General features: G+C 38.8%; 1 long non-coding RNA gene across 3 annotated transcripts; it reads left to right on the top strand.

Moving 5' to 3' along the window:
* The first annotated feature begins 1,218 nt into the window (after positions 1-1,218).
* LOC121405835 lies at positions 1,219-10,812 on the top strand. 3 transcript variants are annotated; one of them, XR_005968711.1, is made up of 4 exons: positions 1,219-1,438; positions 8,973-9,334; positions 10,194-10,354; positions 10,735-10,812. It is a non-coding gene; the product is annotated as an uncharacterized LOC121405835 (long non-coding RNA). The 3 variants fall into 3 exon arrangements; XR_005968709.1 differs by having other exon boundaries at positions 10,134-10,354; XR_005968710.1 differs by lacking the exon at positions 1,219-1,438 and adding an exon at positions 7,774-7,850 and having other exon boundaries at positions 10,134-10,354.
* Positions 10,813-19,456: the final 8,644 nt, after the last annotated feature.

The raw sequence follows: 19,456 nt of genomic DNA, 5'->3' as shown, positions 1-19,456 counted from the left end.
GGAATTTTCTGGAAAGTTATAAAATATACTGTACTGTGTTATTACTTGCTTGTATTTTCTGTATATTCAGTATGGCTACATTTGATGTTAAAGAATTTCTTGCAATGTCAGAATTGTCATATGATCATTTGAAGTCACTAAATAAAGATGATTTGATAACAGTTAGTGATCGTTTGGGTGTATCTCTAGCCCCAGGTTTAAAGAAGGCAGAGATAATTGACTTGCTAGCTAGTCACATGAAGGTTACAGAGGAGTCTGAAACTTCTGTCATTGTTTCAGATGATGCTCAGATTCAACTTGCAAAGTTTGAAATGGAAATGAAAATGAAAGAGAATGTTGAGAAGGAAAAAAATCAAACAAAACCTTGAAAAGGAAAGAATAAGAGAAAACATTGAAATGGATAAAATGAGATTGGAGTACCAGTTAAAGTTGAAAGAAATGGAGTTAGCTCATGCAAATACTAACTCTACTCAAGATAAATCTCCCAAAGGCTTTGATGTGGCGAAAAACATTCGCCTTGTGCCAAAGTTTGATGAAGAGGGAGTTGATACATATTTTGTGTCATTTGAAAAAGTGGCCAAGAGACTGAATTGGCCTGAGGAATACTGGACTCTTCTTCTCCAAAGCGTTTTTGTTGGAAAGGCTGCAAAAGTCTATTCTTCGCTCTCTGAAATGCAATCATGTGACTATGCTACAGTGAAAGAAACAATTCTCAATGCATATGAGTTGGTACCAGAAGCGTACAGATATAAATTTAGGAACATGCAAAGACAATCAGGCCAAACTTATGTTGAATTTGCTAGGGAACAAGAGATGATGTTCGATAAGTGGTATAGATCACTGAAAGTTGACAAAGATTTTGTTCACCTTCTCCTAGAAGAATTCAAAAAGAGTCTTCCTTTTAGCATTAAATCCCACCTAGATGACCATAGAGTTACTGAAGTCAGTAAAGCAGCCATAGTAGCTGATGAATTTGAGGTCACACATAAGGGTAGTGGAGATAGGCCTACTTTCAAGAATTATTGGAAAAAGAAAGGTAAAGGGTCATATGAATCCCACAATAAATCTAGTGAGGGAAAATATGCAAGCAAGGACAAAGACGCTACACCCACATATAAAAGTGAGTCATGTGACTCATTTATGTATAATATTTGTGAGTCAGGCGAAACTTGACTCACTAACAAAATAAATGAGTCTTAGTTGACTCATCTCTAATTAACAAGTGAGTCAATAACGAAATGACTCACTTGCAGAATGCTCCGACTGACTCACATAGTTGTAAAAAATGAGTCAAGATCGGCGATTGACTCATTTACAAAAAAAATGAGTCAAGAATAAAGCCGTGCGCGCATGCGCTACTTGCACGCTATGACGTCAACCATCGCGCGAACCATTCCCGTTTGACGTCGCCATTGCTGAATTGGATCAAGAGAATACTGTGAGTAAAATCGTTTTAATCCTGCAGTTTTGAGAATAATTTTGTTCATTTCACCTGTAGGCCGCTGAGAAATTAATTTGCTGAAGAGAATGAGAGGATATTTGGTGGACATGAATAATTGATTCTCAATTTAGGTGATGATTTGTGGAACTTTGAGAGGATTACGTGCACCAGACGGATGCGTGTATGTGTGTGTGCTATATGGCTGTACTTGTAGGGCTTGTTACAAGCGATATTTGGGACCTTTTGCAATCATCACGGGCGCTAGTATTAGGGTCCCCTAACACAAAAGTTAACGCTTAATCATACACTTGATTTTTAAGATTGATTGTGCATTACAGTCAATAGAATCAAACGTAGAAAACTGCTCTACGATCAATGCTAAGCTTTGTGTAAAAGGGGGGTTACAGGCCCTACAAATCTGCTTTTCGTGTGCAAAATCCCTTTCCGCGACACCCGTACCGCATACATGCATGTATATTACGACTGATGGCTGGAGATATTCAAAATGCAGGACCTAAAATAGATTTATGACATGGAGAAGAAAGTGGTTTTTCAAACAAATCGAGAACATATTGAGTGAGGAAAAACTTACTGAATGAAGGCTTAAATATAGATCATTACAGTCCATCGAATCGATATTACATTTAATGTGGATTATTGGTGGATCACTGGCAATTGATTTCATGGATAAGATCAACCTCTCCAGCCGAACATTTCGCATGCGTTGATATGTACACATCATATGCGATACCTTTGAACTCGTTTCCTTTTGTTTCTTTTGTTTACTCCTTATACACAAACGATATGCCTCTCGCACACGATGTGAGGGGCATTATGTTTTACATTCCCCAGAAATGGGGATTAGATTCAAATTTCGGGGGGACCACTTCCATTGATGAGTGGATACCAGGCACGACCATGGGGTTTCGAAAAGTACCCTAAACATGCTAAACAAGGGAAGCAATTCTTTTCCAGATTATGAAAATGCATCTCTTAACAAGTATTTGGCTTGTGAAACCCTACAAGTATTGAATATATATCCCTTATTTCAGCATTTTAAACATCGTTTTGACACCCTTATAATGTTACATAGGCCTATATACGTAACGTACCTGCCCACTCTGTCCCCCTTTACGGGTGGTCGCTACTGGTATCCACTAATCAATGGAAGTGGGCCCCCCGGGCGGCCTCTCGAGCTCTAGGAGGAGTCAAATGTGGCTTTGGAAAGTCGTCCTCAATCGGATAAATCGCTGTTACCATAGTAGCAACCAGAATTTTGCACACGAAACGCATATTGAATGTTTCCGTCGCAGATGCGAAACGAAAAAAAGAATCTCATGTCACACAATTTGCATTGCAGGACGGAGTTTTACGACCATGACGACGGGCCCAAAAAGTCCCTTCCAAAGTCAACTACCGTTGTAAATAAGCGTCCGCGTCCTCAAACGAAAGGTCGGGAATGTCAAACCAACGCATAATGTCGCAGCAACGCATAATCGGATCCTCCAATCTGCGACATTATGCCAAGAGCGTCCGACGCATAATGTCGCAGTCAACGCATAATGTCGTAGTTTTTCTAACGCATAATGTCACATGTCGCAACGCATAATGTCGCAGCAAATCGTCAACGCATAATGTCACATGTCGCAACGCATAATGTCACAGCGGTATTTTCTTCAGGACTCGAGCTACAGATAAGATATAAAACATGCTTTGACTTAGTATTTTGAGACACGAAAAAAGAAAGAAATTATTTTGAAATCAGAATTACTCTTTGTATGGATATTTGTCGCTTTATTACCATTTCGTCTACTGCCTTTTCCCCACTATCGCATGGTCTGATATCATTTCGTCTACCATTAGTTAGTCAACTATCAACATAGTCCAATAACCATTTCGTCTAATTACCATCTCGTCTAATAGCCAGTTGGTCTAATAGCCGTTGTGTTTATTATCATTTAGTCTAATTGTATTTTTTTCAGTTGGTCCAATATCCATTTTGTCCAATATCATTACGTCTATTACCTTTTGGTCTATTAGCCAATTGGTCTAATAACCACTTGGTGTACTCTCATTTTCGTCCATGTTCCATTTGGTCTAACTTCAGTTGGTTCGCTATCACTTTGTCTAAATCCATTTCGGCTAACACTCATTTAGTATCGTTGCCACGGGTCCAATCACCAATAGGTCCAATCATTGGTTCTAGGACAATTACCCCACGGACAATCACCCTTCCGGACAACTAATCCCTGACAAGTTTACCCACCCGAGGGCAATTACCCCCTGGAAAATTACCCCCTGAGGACAATTACCGCCGAGGACAATTACCCCCTGAGGACAATTACACCCCGGACAATTACCCCCTGGAAATTATTCCCCTAGACAATTACTCCCGGACAACTACCCCCTGTAAAACTACCCCGAAGACGATTACCCCCTGAGGACAATTACCCCCCCCCCCGGACAACTACCCCCTAGGGCAATTCCCCCCGACAATTACCCCCTGGACAATTACCCCCAGACAATAACCCCCTGAACAACTACCCCCCGATGACAATTACCCCTTAGGAAAATTAACCCCCCCCCGGACAATTACCCCCGGATAATTACCCCAGAGGACAATTACCAACGGGAACATTTACCCTGCCCGGGGACAATAACCCCCTAGACAAGGGAGTGCACAGAGTGTATATTATCTTTGCATATTTTTTTTGCTTACTGTATTAAAACTAAAGCCACATCTTAATCTGGAATGTGCACCAATTGTTTCATAATTCTTAGCTTCTTGTTAGATGAATTGTTTTAAAATAACACGTTTTTGGTTCTTCTCGTTTAAAACACGTTTATAGGTTCTTCTTGTTAATAGTAGTGTTGATGGTTTGCGTTACCGACTTTCAATATTTCTACCTGTGAAGGTGTCTTTTTAATGTTTATCTATTTTCCTGATTTTTTCCTGAAATTAAACCCCAAATGAATCAAGAAAAAATCAGATCAGTTGGAATCAGAGAAATTAGGCATTTGTGATTATTATGTCTAATCGTGTCTTTTCATGAATGTTCAATTGTTCTATGAAAACTTAATATGTGGGCCAGATTACACATTTTCTGATGACCATATGCGTAGCTATATAGGGCAAGCCCCCACCCCCATTTTTTATGATGCAGAAGGCATTGCTAAACAAAAAAAAGGCGGAAAAGGAAGAAAAAATATGAAAAAGAAGAAAATGAGAGAGAGAGAGGGAGAGAGAAAAAAGGAGAGAGAGCGATATAAGAGAGAAAGTTATTAACATAAGATAAAGTAGAAAATATATTGAAAACCTGTGCCACCGACCCAGACCATTATAATGGTTCACGCCCGGGGGGGGGCACTCAGTATATAATAATGTGCCGCGGAGGGGACCCCCATTTTTACACTCAAATTTCAGTACCAAGGCATAGCATCTTTGTCTTATTGAGAAAAAGAACAAATAAAGCCGCTCCAAGGCAAAACTTTTTCTTCTTATCGAGAAAAAAGAAGAAAAAATCCGCTCCAAAGCTTGTCATATTTTTTGTTACGCCGTTCCGGTCGCATTGATCTGTTACAATGCATGAGCTGCAATTTTGGTGAAATGCGGCTGCAGAGCGCTGTCCGACCATCACCTCTGCGCGAGCGCACCCGGCGGACGTGCCGCCGGGCTAGCTACATCATGGACGCATGTCCGTTCCACAGGGATGCATCAGCACTGACACGCTAGCGATCCGTTCCAAGGACCCCGTTTTTTGTCTCGCCCGCGGCACACCCCGACCACTTTTTTGGTCGAGTGCCCCTTCCCCCCGATGCCAGAGAGAAGGTGGGGCCGGGGGGGGGGGGATTTTCGGGGGGTAATTGTTTGGCGGTAACCGTCTGGGGAATCATTGTCCTCAGGGGCATTTGCTGGGGGGGTAATTGTCTGTGAAATAATTGTCCAGGGGTGATTGTCTGGGGTAATTTTCCGGGGGGGGGGCAATTGTCCTCGGAGGCTAAATGACAAGAGTTGGTTGTCCGGAATTTGATTTTCTGGGGGGTAATTGTCCTAGAACCGATGATAGGACCTAATGGTGATGGCAACGATGCCAAATGATTGTTAGCCGAAATGGGTTTAGACAAAGTGATAGCGAACCAAATGAAGTTAGACCAAACGGAACATGGACGAAAATGAGAGCACACCAAGTGGTTATTAGACCAATTGGCTATTAGACCTAAAGGTAATAGACGTAATGATATTGGACAAAATGGATATTGGACCAACTGAAAAAAATACAATTAGACTAAATGATAATAAACACAACGGCTATTAGACCAACTGGCTATTAGACGAGATGGTAATTAGACGAAATGGTTATTGGACTATGTTGATAGTTGACTAACTAATGGTAGACGAAATGATATCAGACCATGCGATAGTGGGGAAAAGGCAGTAGACGAAATGGTAATAAAGCGACAAATATCCATACAAAGAGTAATCCTGATTTCAAAATAATTTCTTTCTCTTTTTCGTGTCTCAAAATACTAAGTCAAAGCATGTTTTATATCTTATCTGTAGCTCGAGTCCTGAAGAAAATACCGCTGTGACATTATGCGTTGCGACATGTGACATTATGCGTTGACGATTTGCTGCGACATTATGCGTTGCGACATGTGACATTATGCGTTAGAAAAACTACGACATTATGCGTTGACTGCGACATTATGCGTCGGACGCTCTTGGCATAATGTCGCAGATTGCGACATTATGCGTTGCTGCGACATTATGCGTTGGTGCGACATTCCCGACCTTTCGTTTGAGGACGCGGACGCTTATTTACAACGGTCGTTGACTTTGGAAGGGACTTTTTGGGCCCGTCGTCATGGTCGTAAAACTCCGTCCTGTAATGCAAATTGTGTGACATGAGATTTTTTTTTTCGTTTCGCATCTGCGACGGAAACATTCAATATGCGTTTCGTGTGCAAAATTCTGGTTGCTACTATGGTAACAGCGATTTATCCGATTGAGGACGACTTTCCAAAGCCACATTTGACTCCTCCTAGAGCTCGAGAGGCCGCCCGGGGGGCCCACTTCCATTGATTAGTGGATACCAGTAGCGACCACCCGTAAAAGGGGACAGAGTGGGCAGGTACGTTACGTATATAGGCCTATGTAACGTTATAAGGGTGCCAAAACGATGTTTAAAATTTTGAAATAAGGGATATATATTCAATACTTGTAGGGTTTCACAAGCCAAATACTTGTTAAGAGATGCATTTTCATAATCTGGAAAAGAATTGCTTCCCTTGTTTAGCATGTTTAGGGTACTTTTCGAAACCCCATGGTCGTGCCTGGTATCCACACATCAATGGAAGTGTTCCCCCCGGAATTTGAATCTAATCCCATTTCTGGGGAATGTAAAACATAATGCCCCTCACATCGTGTGCGAGAGGCATATCGTTTGTGTATAAGGAGTAAACAAAAGAAACAAAGAAACAAAAGGAAACGAGTTCAAAGGTATCGCATATGATGTGTACATATCAACGCATGCGAAATGTTCGGCTGGAGAGGTTGATCTTATCCATGAAATCAATTGCCAGTGATCCACCAATAATCCACATTAAATGTAATATCGATTCGATGGACTGTAATGATCTATATTTAAGCCTTCATTCAGTAAGTTTTTTCTCACTCAATATGTTCTCGATTTGTTTGAAAAACCACTTTCTTCTCCATGTCATAAATCTATTTTAGGTCCTGCATTTTGAATATCTCCAGCCATCAGTCGTAATATACATGCATGTATGTGGTACGGGTGTCGCGGAAAGGGATTTTGCACACGAAAAACAGATTTGTAGGGCCTTTAACCCCCCTGTTACACAAAGCTTAGCATTGATCGTAGAGCAGTTTTCTACGTTTGATTCTATTGACTGTAATGCACAATCAATCTTAAAAATCAAGTGTATGATTTGTGTTAGGGGACCCTAATACTAGCGTCCGTGATGATTGCGAAAGGTCCCAATTATCGGTTGTAACAGGGCTGTAGTGTAGCTCCGCTGCGCGTCTGTTTAATTAAGTGTAGATACGGTACCGGTATGTATTGTGTGTTCGGACAGGTTGTGTGTCCGGACTTTAGCAAGTCAAAGAAATTTACAAGCGAAGTTTCATCAATTTTTAGTACAAAATGTAGGAAATATTATAGAGAACAAAATAGAAGATGATTACAACTATTGAATTCATATTTTTAGGGTAGGCTAATCAAAAGACAAAAAAGAAGGCTTCAAAAATATAAAATGTCCGGACACCTGACCCGGCCCCCATCCTACGAAACAGATTACCACATCTAACAGGCCTATAATCTGGATCTGGATGTGTACGATGCAGGGCCCTCCTGGGCATGAACGCATCGGATGAGCCTGAGATCGGGTGAGCTTGAGGGAGGGCGAAGGGATGATTGGAAGGTCTCTTCAATGGCATTCTTGAATGAGTTTGTCGATGGCGAGTTTATTCGATGTCAATCAGGTGGTTCCATATGATTGATGATGGTACCGGTACTGAGAAGAACAAGTTCCTGTATTTTTCAATTCTTGCTGTTATTGGATGATAGGTCTGGCACTTACTATTATTTGTCACTTGCCTATCGATATAATCTGAGTTCAAAATGACTCTCACATATCCCTATGTTTTTTGTCAGGTAGATCAAATCTAGACCACTCATTCTATGAACAAGGTTATGATATAACCTTGTTCTCTGTTAGTGTTACTGCCCCCTGTGTGGTGAAATAAGGTTGGCAATGTTTGGCCTATTTTCTCCTTTTCTTTGGGACAAATTTTTAATTTTTTGACAATGTTAGGTTCCATTACAGCTATTTATCATATACATGTAACTTGTCTCTTAATTAAATTTGATTCTTTAAATTAATTTTTCTTAATTGAAAATAGAGATTGAAAAACTACAATTGTCTTGCCTTTATTTTTCCACTAATAGAGGGCGTACACAAAAATATGCCCAAAATTTAAGTTTTCAAGTGCTCTGGTGAACTTAAAAATTACCCCCAAGCTACTAATGAAAAATAAATTGCAACAGAAATTAGTATCATGGTCACAAAAGTGATATTTTAATGATTTTTTAAATTGTGTGCTGTGTACAGCATTGGCATACCATATAGTCCTAGATTCCCCCACATGCAGGCATGTAATGAACCCTTGGGTGAGTCTAGACTACATGTACATGCATTTCCTTCTCACAGAAAAATGTAGAGGTGTACTGTAGGACCTATTCCTGGTCTACTGAGGTGTTTTTAATTTGATAAGTGCCCCTTTCCCAACAATAATTAAGATGAATATTTTTATTAGATAATGTTGAGATGTGAGCCCCCATCTTGAATGGATGTGGTTTTTGTCTTTATTAACTTGGAAATGCAGTCACTATCTGAAGCATGTGTCACATTTATCCCATCAAAATAACATTAAGAATATTTCCAATTCATTTTTTTCTTTTTTGCACATTTTATTTGTTTTTTATAATTTTATTATTTTTTTTTACAGGGCTACTGGAAGAAGTCACTACGCAACAGATTCAGGAATTGCAGGAAGTGTCATGAACGTGATAATCCATTAGGACAAATGGAAGCAAAAAAAGGGGACTACACCCAAACCAGACAAAGCTGCAGGCAAACACACGTATGGCATAAAGAAAGTACCTTCCTGCATCCCCAGAAGGTGAGGATGAAGAAACGATCAATGCTCACATCAAGATGCTTCAGAATGAATCCAGAAAAACAAGACAGGACAGCTTGATGATAGACAACCTACTAACTTTAGCCCATAGGCGCAAGGGTATCATCAACAGCAACTGGACTGAATCCTACTTGAAGGATATGTACCCTTACCTTTTCCATGAAGATGAGGTAAGTTCAAATCAGCGTTAATACAGATCAAGAAACTTCATTTATGAACAAGAATCTATCATTAGATTTACGTGTAACAAGGGTCTATTCTTGCAATAAGCAAGTCCATGCTTAACCCTAAACAAGCCGGGGGGTTGAATCAACCCCCCCCCCCCGGCCACAGAACAGCCAAAAAAAACCTGCCTAGTTAGGGTTAACTAGAATTGGAGCTATAAGTTTTATAGAAATGAGTATGTTCACATTTCTAAGATCATGCAATCACATTCTGTATTTTAACCTAGTTTATTAGTATCCATCTTTGAAATAATCAAGAAATTGTGTGAAAACATACTATTTAGAAAGTTTGAAATTTTAATCTTTATCTGATCTCAATCATATCATGTCTGTTGATCGAGAAGAATCTAAAGGTCCTACCATTCACACTCAATGCAAAGTGCTAAAATTTACAAGAGCAAAATATTTACTCTTCGTTCTTACTAGAATTTTTGTTCTTGCTGACAAGTAAGGGACAATTTCACTGAGCATCTCATGCAAAAACTTATCTTTGTGAATGGGTTAAGTGATAGGCCCATTTCAAGAACTGTATGTACTTGTTCACCAATAAATTTCCATATGAATTCAATACATTGAGCATTGTATATATAGAATGAAAGTGATTCCAACTCGTGGAGACAAAGAAAGACTGGAGTCAGTTGGGTCATTTTATCAAGAGTGTAGAGATTTGCACATGGTCTTCAAAATTATTCTTGATTGAGCCATTTTTTTACACACCTATTCGTTTTCCTTTTTGTTCACGCAGAGAAACATAAGACTGCCCTGTTTAAATTCCCTGTTTATTCTTTTCATTTGATGTTGAAAGAGATTGAGAGACTGTCAGAGGACCCAATTAAGCAGAAGTTGGAAGCAGGACATTTGAATATGCTGATCCATTACTAGAGATATGTAAGACTCCCAAGCAAGGTTTGGAGCTCAAAAACCTAATCTTGGCTGCAGCAGCAGAAAATGAAGACACCAGGAAAAGTATGTTATTGAGATGTTTGATAAGGAGTGGGTTTGCAATAATTTCATTCTTGGGAGGAAAACTTTGAAAATGGTTAAAGAGTTACTGTACTTGCCCCCCCCCCCCTCCCCCCGAGTTTTACCAGCCCCAAATCCATATACCCCATTTTAATTTCAAGAGAGAGAAAGACAGTAATTACATGGCTCCAAAGTGTACTCTTCTATTTATACCTGATGTGCAATTCAAATGGTTAAAGAAGGATGACCCAGGCCAGTTGGTCAAAATGTATATTGGATACTGTATATGTTTGATATTTCTGAATGGACAACCACAAAAATACTGATATTCTGGAGTTCGATTTACATTGCTTGAGTTCAGTCTTCATTTTTTTTCTTTGCAGTGATCAAATCATGTGGAGCACTTCTGTTGATTCCTACTATTTTTGGAGAGAAGGCATTGCTTTGTCAGCATAGCCAGGTAAGTTTGATGCTTAAAATTCATTTAAGGTTTATACAAATATCAGCAGAATTTTGAGTGATTGAGTGAAGCTGTCGCAGGCATGTCCATTTAGATAGCTCAACTAACAGGCCATATGAGACCTGGCACCACAAAACTCTTAAAAAAGTCAGAAGAAATAGATATCACAGTAAGATCCTAACCTTCGAAAGATTAAGAAAAGAACATTGCCTACCATAGAATTCTACTTATGAGAATAAGGGATTAGATTTTGCCCATTTGATTAAGTATTTTGATTGCTAACTTTTGTTTAGCATCAATGTAAAGAAGATTACACATCAGTATAATTTTCGTGAAAATTGATTGAATCTCAAATTATCTCCAGAGTTGATACATAAATTCAGAACATCCTCCTGAAGCCTATAAACCAATATCTCACCAGGGTTTAATTCATAGGGGCTTAAAGTGAAGAGTAGGTCCTATATCTTAATTTTCACCCCCCCCCAAAAAAAAAAATTAATTAATTGCTAATATTATTCTAATTAAAAGTTGCAATAATAGTACTTCAGATTTAAAAGGCACTTAGAAATTTTTAAAGTGGCTTAAGAAAAGTATAGGTGAATTCGACTTCACCTCACTGTAACTTGTGGCGGCCATAACTGGGGGACTTCCAAAAAACAACAAAAGCACTTTCAATGGAGTATGTCATGAGCCAGTTGTGTTGCCATGTCAGTATTTTTGTTGGGGTGGACTTGTCCTTTAATGAACTTTGACCATCAAAGTCAGCACTGCTGCTATATTGAACTGAGTAATGCAGGCGAGACTGCCAGAGGCGTTCCACTTGTATATAAATGATTTGATGGCTATACAAACTGTTCAACTTGATGTTTTGGTGTTTCCAAGAAAGTAGTACATTTCTCAACTCTGAGTCCAATTTATTATTCATTTCCATCCATGTAATTTGATAGAGCTTGGATGATAATTCATAGTGAACACTTACTCAACCATGGCTAAGAAATTCTTTATTACAGTTACAAATTTGTAAGTCTTGCGGTTCTTTAGGCTACAATTTGTAAAGTATCAAAATAAATACTATAGTGTTTCATTTAATATCATACATCTTGGACTACAGTACAGTTAGCAGTATATGTATTAGCATAACCTTGAAGTTATCATTTTCACTAGGATCAACCAATTTGCCTTGTGTACATTACCAGAAATAAACTAATCAGCATTTCTCACTTATGTTTCCCTTTTTTAGGATAAAAAACTGAACAATCGCCAAAATCATCTACAAAAGTAAGCCCGACAGTGCAGGTCTGACTCTGAGCAGTGATCATGAAAAATTCACGGAAATTCTGCAATCATCCTATATTACAGCAGAGAATGAAGTCATCTGCGAGAAAACCACCTACCTCATGTCAGCAGTCTCTCTGCTTATGTCGGCCCATTATGTATTCAACTGATCATACACCCCCAAGATGGGTAACACCCTCACATTCATTCAGAAGATTCTGATGAACATAGATTCCACATCTCAACCCTCATCCAAGGTCGTAAGAAGCTTGTATGACTTAAATGCTGTCCGAAATGCTGATGCCAGTAGTTCTTCAGTTTAAGAGAAATTAATTACTTGGGTGATGCTACTGCAACACATCTGATCACACTTTCTCTACGTGCAATCACCTTAGGTGTTGTATCTGTCTTTTATGTGCAAAATAGATTGAAATAGATACGACAGATTTGACCGTGAATTTAGACATCAAGTATGTGCATTATTTCGCTTTGCTTCAGTACAAATTTCAGTGGCCCTTGAATTGGAAATCTTTTCATATCCCAAGAATTACGTATAAATGCTTAATGAAATTTTTGTCACAGATAAAATAGGATTTTGCACACACAAAAAAGAAAGATATTTGGACCCAAAATTTTTACAGATCAGATGGTCAACAATTTTTTTTTTGGGGGGGGGGAATTGAAGACTTAGCTATTAATATTCTACTGTTTGATTTTTGTACACATTTTGTTACTGTACATGTAAATAAGTTTAACACCACAAATTTGAAGAATTACATTTTAAAGGTTCTCTATAGAATTTTAGTTAGTTTGTAAGTTTCAAGCAACTTAGTATTTAATTCCAAGAATTATACAAAGGCACTTTTCAAGATTATGGCTTCCAACATCAGTACATGATGGAAACAATTCTCAATGTTTACATTTATTGAGATGGTAAGCACATGCAACTGATTTGAAACTAATTTTATAAATTTGACAAAGCACTGTCATTAATTTTAAGCCAATCTGCACACTTCCAAGCATGTCAAAGGTATTGCTTAATAGCCCAATCACCACAATTATCATTGCCTTTAAAAAAAAATTGCACAAAAATATTTAAATAGAAAAGGTCAGTATCTGCTTGAAGATACAGCTGCTATAGGAGGCAGATTTTGCAGAAAATACCAGGGCTTCACAGTGAGAGAAATGGTATTAAGAATGGGGGATTCTGCGAAGTGCTTTGAAAAAAATTAATTGAGAATCCAAATTGCACATTTTGAAATTGTCTTTTGTACTATTAGTAGTAAAATATTTTTGTGGGTTTTCCTACAGCAAAAATTGACATTTGGGGGATTCCCGTGTCATGCATGGGGATTCTTAAATTTAAATTGTGTTTGTACGTATGCTTAAGTTTGAAAAATTTCTGAATTTTAGAAGGTTTCTGGAAAGCTGTTATTGGTTTTGAAGTACCAAAACAATGGTATTGTGTTGTAAGCAGAGTCTTAGGAATTCATGTTTGAAGGTTTCACTTATAGTGAATTGTTTCAAATTCAGTAAATTATGAATTTCAGTGAATTATGAATTGTTTCAATTTCAGTGAAGAAATGATACTATAAAAAAATTATGATTTCATTGAATTGTTTCAATTCCAGTGAATTATGAATTTCAGTGAATTATGAATTTCAATGAATTATGAATTGTTTCAATTTCAGTGAAGAAATGTTACTGTAAAAAATGTACGATTTGGGAAGAGATTTTTGTGAAGTACGATATTTGAATTACAGTGGAATCTCATTATAACGAGGTCGAAACATTGTTATATCAGGGTAAAAAGAAAAGTTATTAAGGATAATTACTGTGAGAAATAATGGACTATCATTATCACACTCTCCAATTTCATAGATGTTTTGTGACAGCTTTATCTTTGTTTAGTCGGTTAAACCATGTTGCCAATCAGTTATAAAATCTATCACTCTCTCTTGATAGTTTTATTTTTTATTTGATGAGAGGTAGCACTGCACTTATTTACATGTTTGGTGACTAGATTCTATGCTTGAGAATAGATTTTATTATAGAAGAAATGCACAGCAACCATAATTATTTTTCAAGTAAACTCTTAAACATTTATCCCATGAAACACATTTCTGTCTGATGTGGTTACATCACTGATGCATAATGGTCACTTTTGTTTTGGTAATATTGGTGGTGACTCCGGAGATTTATTGTTGAGAGGAAATAAATCAGATGGCATGTACAATGCATTTATACATTCTAGTTCTTTTGCTTTAACTGATTGTGATGTGTCTGTTAAGTTAGCATTAGGCTATTGATCTGTTGGTTGTAGGTCCATCATAATCGGCACTTCTAAAGCATGCAAAGAGACTTCCTGATCCATTCAATTTTGCTGATGATCTATGTTTACTTGGAAAATGTTATTAATCATTTTTGGAAAAGCCCCTATAATGACAACAGACATTTATTTTATTTGGCATCATTTTACACCCTTCTCTTTTGGTTTAATTATCACATATGTATTTGACTCATTTTCAGTTGAGTCGCCTGACTCACTTCTTCATACATGAAGTGAGTCAAGAGGCTTGATCTAGGAACAGAAGTAATGACTCATTCAAGTAAAACAGTCTGAGGCATGTGACTCACATAGGCAAAAGGTGAGTCACCCTGACTCATCATTGATGAGTCACTGGTTTGTCCGTATAACGACACACTAGAAGGATCACATGAGTCACCGTGACTCATTCCAAACGAGTCTGAGTCTTACTGACTCACTTCAAACGAGTCAATGTGACTCATTTAAAGTGAGTCTTGAGATTATATGAGTCACCACGACTCATTAAAAATGAGTCTGCGTCTTAATGACTCACTTTAAATGAGTCGGGTGACTCATTTGAAGTCAGTCTTTAGATTATGTGAGTCACCATGACTCATTACAAATGAGTCTGCAAGGCAAAGATGAGTCACTATGATGCATTAAAAATGAGTCTTCTATGATCAGACTCATCTTTAATGAGTCATGGTGACTCACATATTCGTAAAAGTGCTTCGCTATACGGACAAACTGGTGACTCGCCTAAGTGAGTCAAGGTGACTCACTTTTTTGTGGCTGTAACAAGAATCAGGCTAGTGAGGGCATAGAATCAACCAAAAGATCTGAGAGTCGTAGTTCCAAAATCTGTTCTCATTGTCAAAAATCGGGACTTTTGAAAGAATCATGTTGGAAGTTGGTTGGTATGCCAACCAAAACTAAGAAAGACATGGGTTTTGTCAAACAAACAAGTGTTCCCTCGATGGAGTCTGTCCCATCAGAGCCCAATCGAGATGTTGAGAGTGTTTCTCTGGTATTTGCTGATAAAGTCAAGCAGGTTGATGAAACCTTTAGAAGTTTTTACTATGATGGTGAAGTATCCCCTTGTTCGACTGGTGCTGCTGGTAGGTCAGTGGTGATCCTTAGGGATACAGGGGCTGCACAGTCCCTGATGGTGCCAGTGGATTTGGCTCTTTCTCCGGAGAGTTCAGAGAATGCAAAAGTGTTAATTCAATGTATTGGCCCAAATTTCATGTCGGTTCCTTTGCATAAGGTCGAATTAAAGTGTGACCTAGTTAGTGGTCCTGTGACTGTTGGTGTCGTTCCAGAATTACCCATGGAAGGTGTTGATTTTTTGTTAGGTAACGACTTGCCTGGAGATAGAGTTGTTGCATCTCCAGTGGTTTCGGAGAAGCCCGTTGAGGTGTCTGAAACTGAATTGTTGCAGGAAGATTTTCCAGGGATTTTCCCGGATTGTGTTGTTACTAGGTCTCAGACTCGTAGAGCTGAAAAGGATGATGCGCAATCTGCTGATGTAGAGGAGAGTACTGATGTCTGGTTAGCTGAAACCTTTCCAAGGATTCGAATGGGTATAGTGTTCAAGGCTCTGTTGCTAACAATGATAGTTTGTTTAGTAAATCCTCCCTTGTACAGGCACAACAGGCAGACCCAGAATTGAAAAACTGGTCACAGAAAGCATGTTCTGAGGCTGATAAAGTTCCTGAGTGCTTTTATGTGAAAGATGATATTTTGATGAGGAAGTGGAGACCTCCCCGGAAACCAGCTGATGAAGATTGGTGTATAATTCACCAGGTCGTAGTTCCTCCTTGTTACCGCACAGATATTCTGAAAATGGCTTATGAGTTACCTATGGCAGGTCATGTTGGTATTCGGAAGACAGAAGCTAGAATTATGAGGCATTACTATTGGCCTAAGTTGCACAAAGATGTTGTGCATTTCTGTAAGACATGTCATACATGTCAGATTATTGGCAAGGAACAGCCTTCTATCAAGCGTGCTCCATTGATACCCATTCCTGCATTTCATGAACCTTTTACCAGGGTTCTTGTTGATTGTGTTGGACCATTACCCAGAACGTGGTCGGGTCACATATTTCTCCTGACGATTATGGACTTGTCTACACGTTTTCCAGAGGCGACACCCTTGAGGAGTATCACTGCCAAGACAGTGGTACAGGCGTTAGTCCAGTTTTTCACTCGGTATGGTCTGGCTAAGGAAATTGACCAAGTCTGACCAAGGGTCAAATTTCATGTCAGGAATATTTCAGCAAGTTATGAAGGACTTGGGAATAAAGCAGATCAAATCATCTGCTTATCACCCACAGTCCCAAGGAGCGTTAGAACGCTATCGTCAGACCCTGAGGACAGTGATTAGGGCTTGTTGTGAAGACTATCCCGATGACTGGGATAAAGGGATCTCATTCCTATTGTTTGCAACTAGGAATTCCCCTAATTAGTCCACAGGTTTCAGTCCATTTGAATTGGTCTATGGTCATGAGGTTAGGGGTCCCCTAAAGCTTATCAAAGAGAGGTTTATGGTTCAGGATGATGATGTAAACCTTCTAGACTATGTGTCAACGTTTAGAGAAAGGCTCTCAAAAGCTTGTGATGTGGCTAAGGAACACTTGAAAGATTCGCAGGGAAAAATGAAAGCTCACGCTGACAAAAATACAAAAGAGCGAAGTTTCAAGCCTGGAGACAAAGTATTAGTGATGTTGCCTTTGCCAGGTGAGCCCTTGAAAGCTAGGTTTAGTGGTCACTACATAGTCAAAAAGAAATTGAATGATGTCAACTATGTGATCAGTACCCCTGATCGAAGAAAGTCTCAAAGAGTTTGTCATGTAAACATGTTGAAAGAATACTTTGAGCGAGAGGCTAGTCAGCCAATAGGTACATGTATAACACAGGTCAAAGAAGAAGAAAAGCATGTAGATGTACATGAAGAAGAATGCTATGAAAAGACAGATAATGAATTGTCTTATACAGATGTATCTAAGAACGAACCATGTGGTGTAAAGTTGTCTAACTCAGAGATGTTAGGATACATGGATGAGGCATTAAAACACCTGCCTGAAGATCAGATAAATGATATCTGGCCTGTTAAGAGAATATGAGAATGTGTGTAAAGACAAACCAGGTCGTACACCTTTAACTCTTCATGCGTTCACCTGTAAACCCCCTGTGTGTTGAATAATGTTAGGGTCTCATTCACATTCGTGCCATGAGTCACAGACTCCTAACAATAAACCTGGCCATGGTATTGTTTGTGAGGAGGGTTTATTGATTTTATCCTCTCTTTTTTCAATGAACTTCCTGGCTGTGATCAGGATGTATTGATTTTTAGGGAAAACTCAACGATTCTGTAATTTGTAAACTGCGATAATCCCCCGGATAATCCGTCGAACGCTAAAGTAATGTCGCACGCGCGATCGATCGGTACACATGTACGGTATACAAAAGCGTCAGGCTATACATTGTAGTTAGGCACAGTGTTCGAAAAACAATGGGACAGGGGACGTCTATGGGAAATGTGTGGTTGTGCAAAAATGCGAACGAAACACGCCTACGGATGTGCAATAATGCCAACGTAACGCATGAAGAGTTAACTGTACATTATGTAGACGTAGGTGATGTAAGACCTATCAAACAGAATCCTTATAGGCTCAATCCAAGCAAGTTGGAGATGGTGAATAAGGGAATACCGTTTATGTTAGATAATGACATTATCGAACCGAGTCAGAGTAGCTGGAGTTCTCCTATTGTAATGGTTCCAAAGCCAGACGGCTCTCAGAGATTTTGCATTGATTACCGGAAGGTAAATGCAGTAACTAAGACTGACTCGTATCCAATTCTTAGGTTAGAAGATTGTATTGATAGAGTTGGAAATTCTGCCTATATCACAAAGATAGACTTGCTTAAAGGATATTGTCAAGTGCCACTGATTGACTGAGCCAAAGATATATCAGCCTTTGATACACCTGAAGGCTTGTTTCAATACAAAGTCATGCCTTTTGGAATGAAAAATGCACCTGCAACCTTCCAAAGGTTAACAAATCAACTGATTGCCGGACTTTGCAATTTTGTCGTATACATAGACGACATCCTAGTGTACAGTGATGCTTGGAATGATCATCTGGATCATCTGAGCGCACGGTTTGACAGGCTGGACAAAGCCAACCCAGTAGTGAATCTGATGAAGAGTGAATTTGCCAAGGCAAAGGTCACATATCTTGGTCATGCATGTGGTTGGTCAAGGGCAAGTGCTACCAAGACAAGCCAAGATACAAGCTATCTTGGACTTCCAATTCCCACAACTAAAAAAAAAGAATTGCTCAGATTCTTAGGTATGAGTGGCTTCTACAAGAAAATTTGTTCCAAACTATAGTACAGTGGTTAGCCCTCTGACAAACCTGCTGAAGGCAAAAGTGAAGTATGTTTGGTCTGACGAATGTCAAAAATCGTTTGAGAAATTAAAGGCCATTTTGGTGAATGAGTCTGTTTTGGCAGCTCCAAACTTCACAAAGCCATTCAAGGTAGCTATTGATGCATGTGATGTTGGAGTAGGAGCAGTATTGCTCCAAAAACATGAAGAAGGCATCGAAAAACCAGTGTGCTACTTCTCTAAGAAACTCAATCGGTTTCAAAGAAGTATTCAACTATTGAAAAATAGGACCTGAGTCTAGTACAAGCCCTTTAGCAGTTTGAGGTGTATCTAACCAATGGAGAGATCACAGTCTATACAGACCACAATCCTCTTGTGTTTATGGAGAAATTCAAAACAAAGAACCAAAGACTGTACAGATGGAGCCTAATGCTCCAACCATTCCAATTAAAAATTGTACACATAAAGGGACAGAATAACGTAATTGCTGATGCTCTTTCAAGAGTATAAAATGTGAAATTATTCATGCTTTTGACCAAGTGTGTCATTTGAAGAAAATGTGTTTGATGTTCATTTATTTAAACATGTTCGTTAGGTACTATATCTTTGTACACGATAACTGTAAATGATTTATCAAGATGACTTAAAAAAGTTAAAGGAAAAAAAG

Source organism: Lytechinus variegatus, chromosome 1, assembly GCF_018143015.1.
Source record: "Lytechinus variegatus isolate NC3 chromosome 1, Lvar_3.0, whole genome shotgun sequence".
NCBI lineage: Eukaryota > Metazoa > Echinodermata > Echinoidea > Temnopleuroida > Toxopneustidae > Lytechinus > Lytechinus variegatus.
This window is presented reverse-complemented; position numbering and strand designations above follow the sequence as displayed.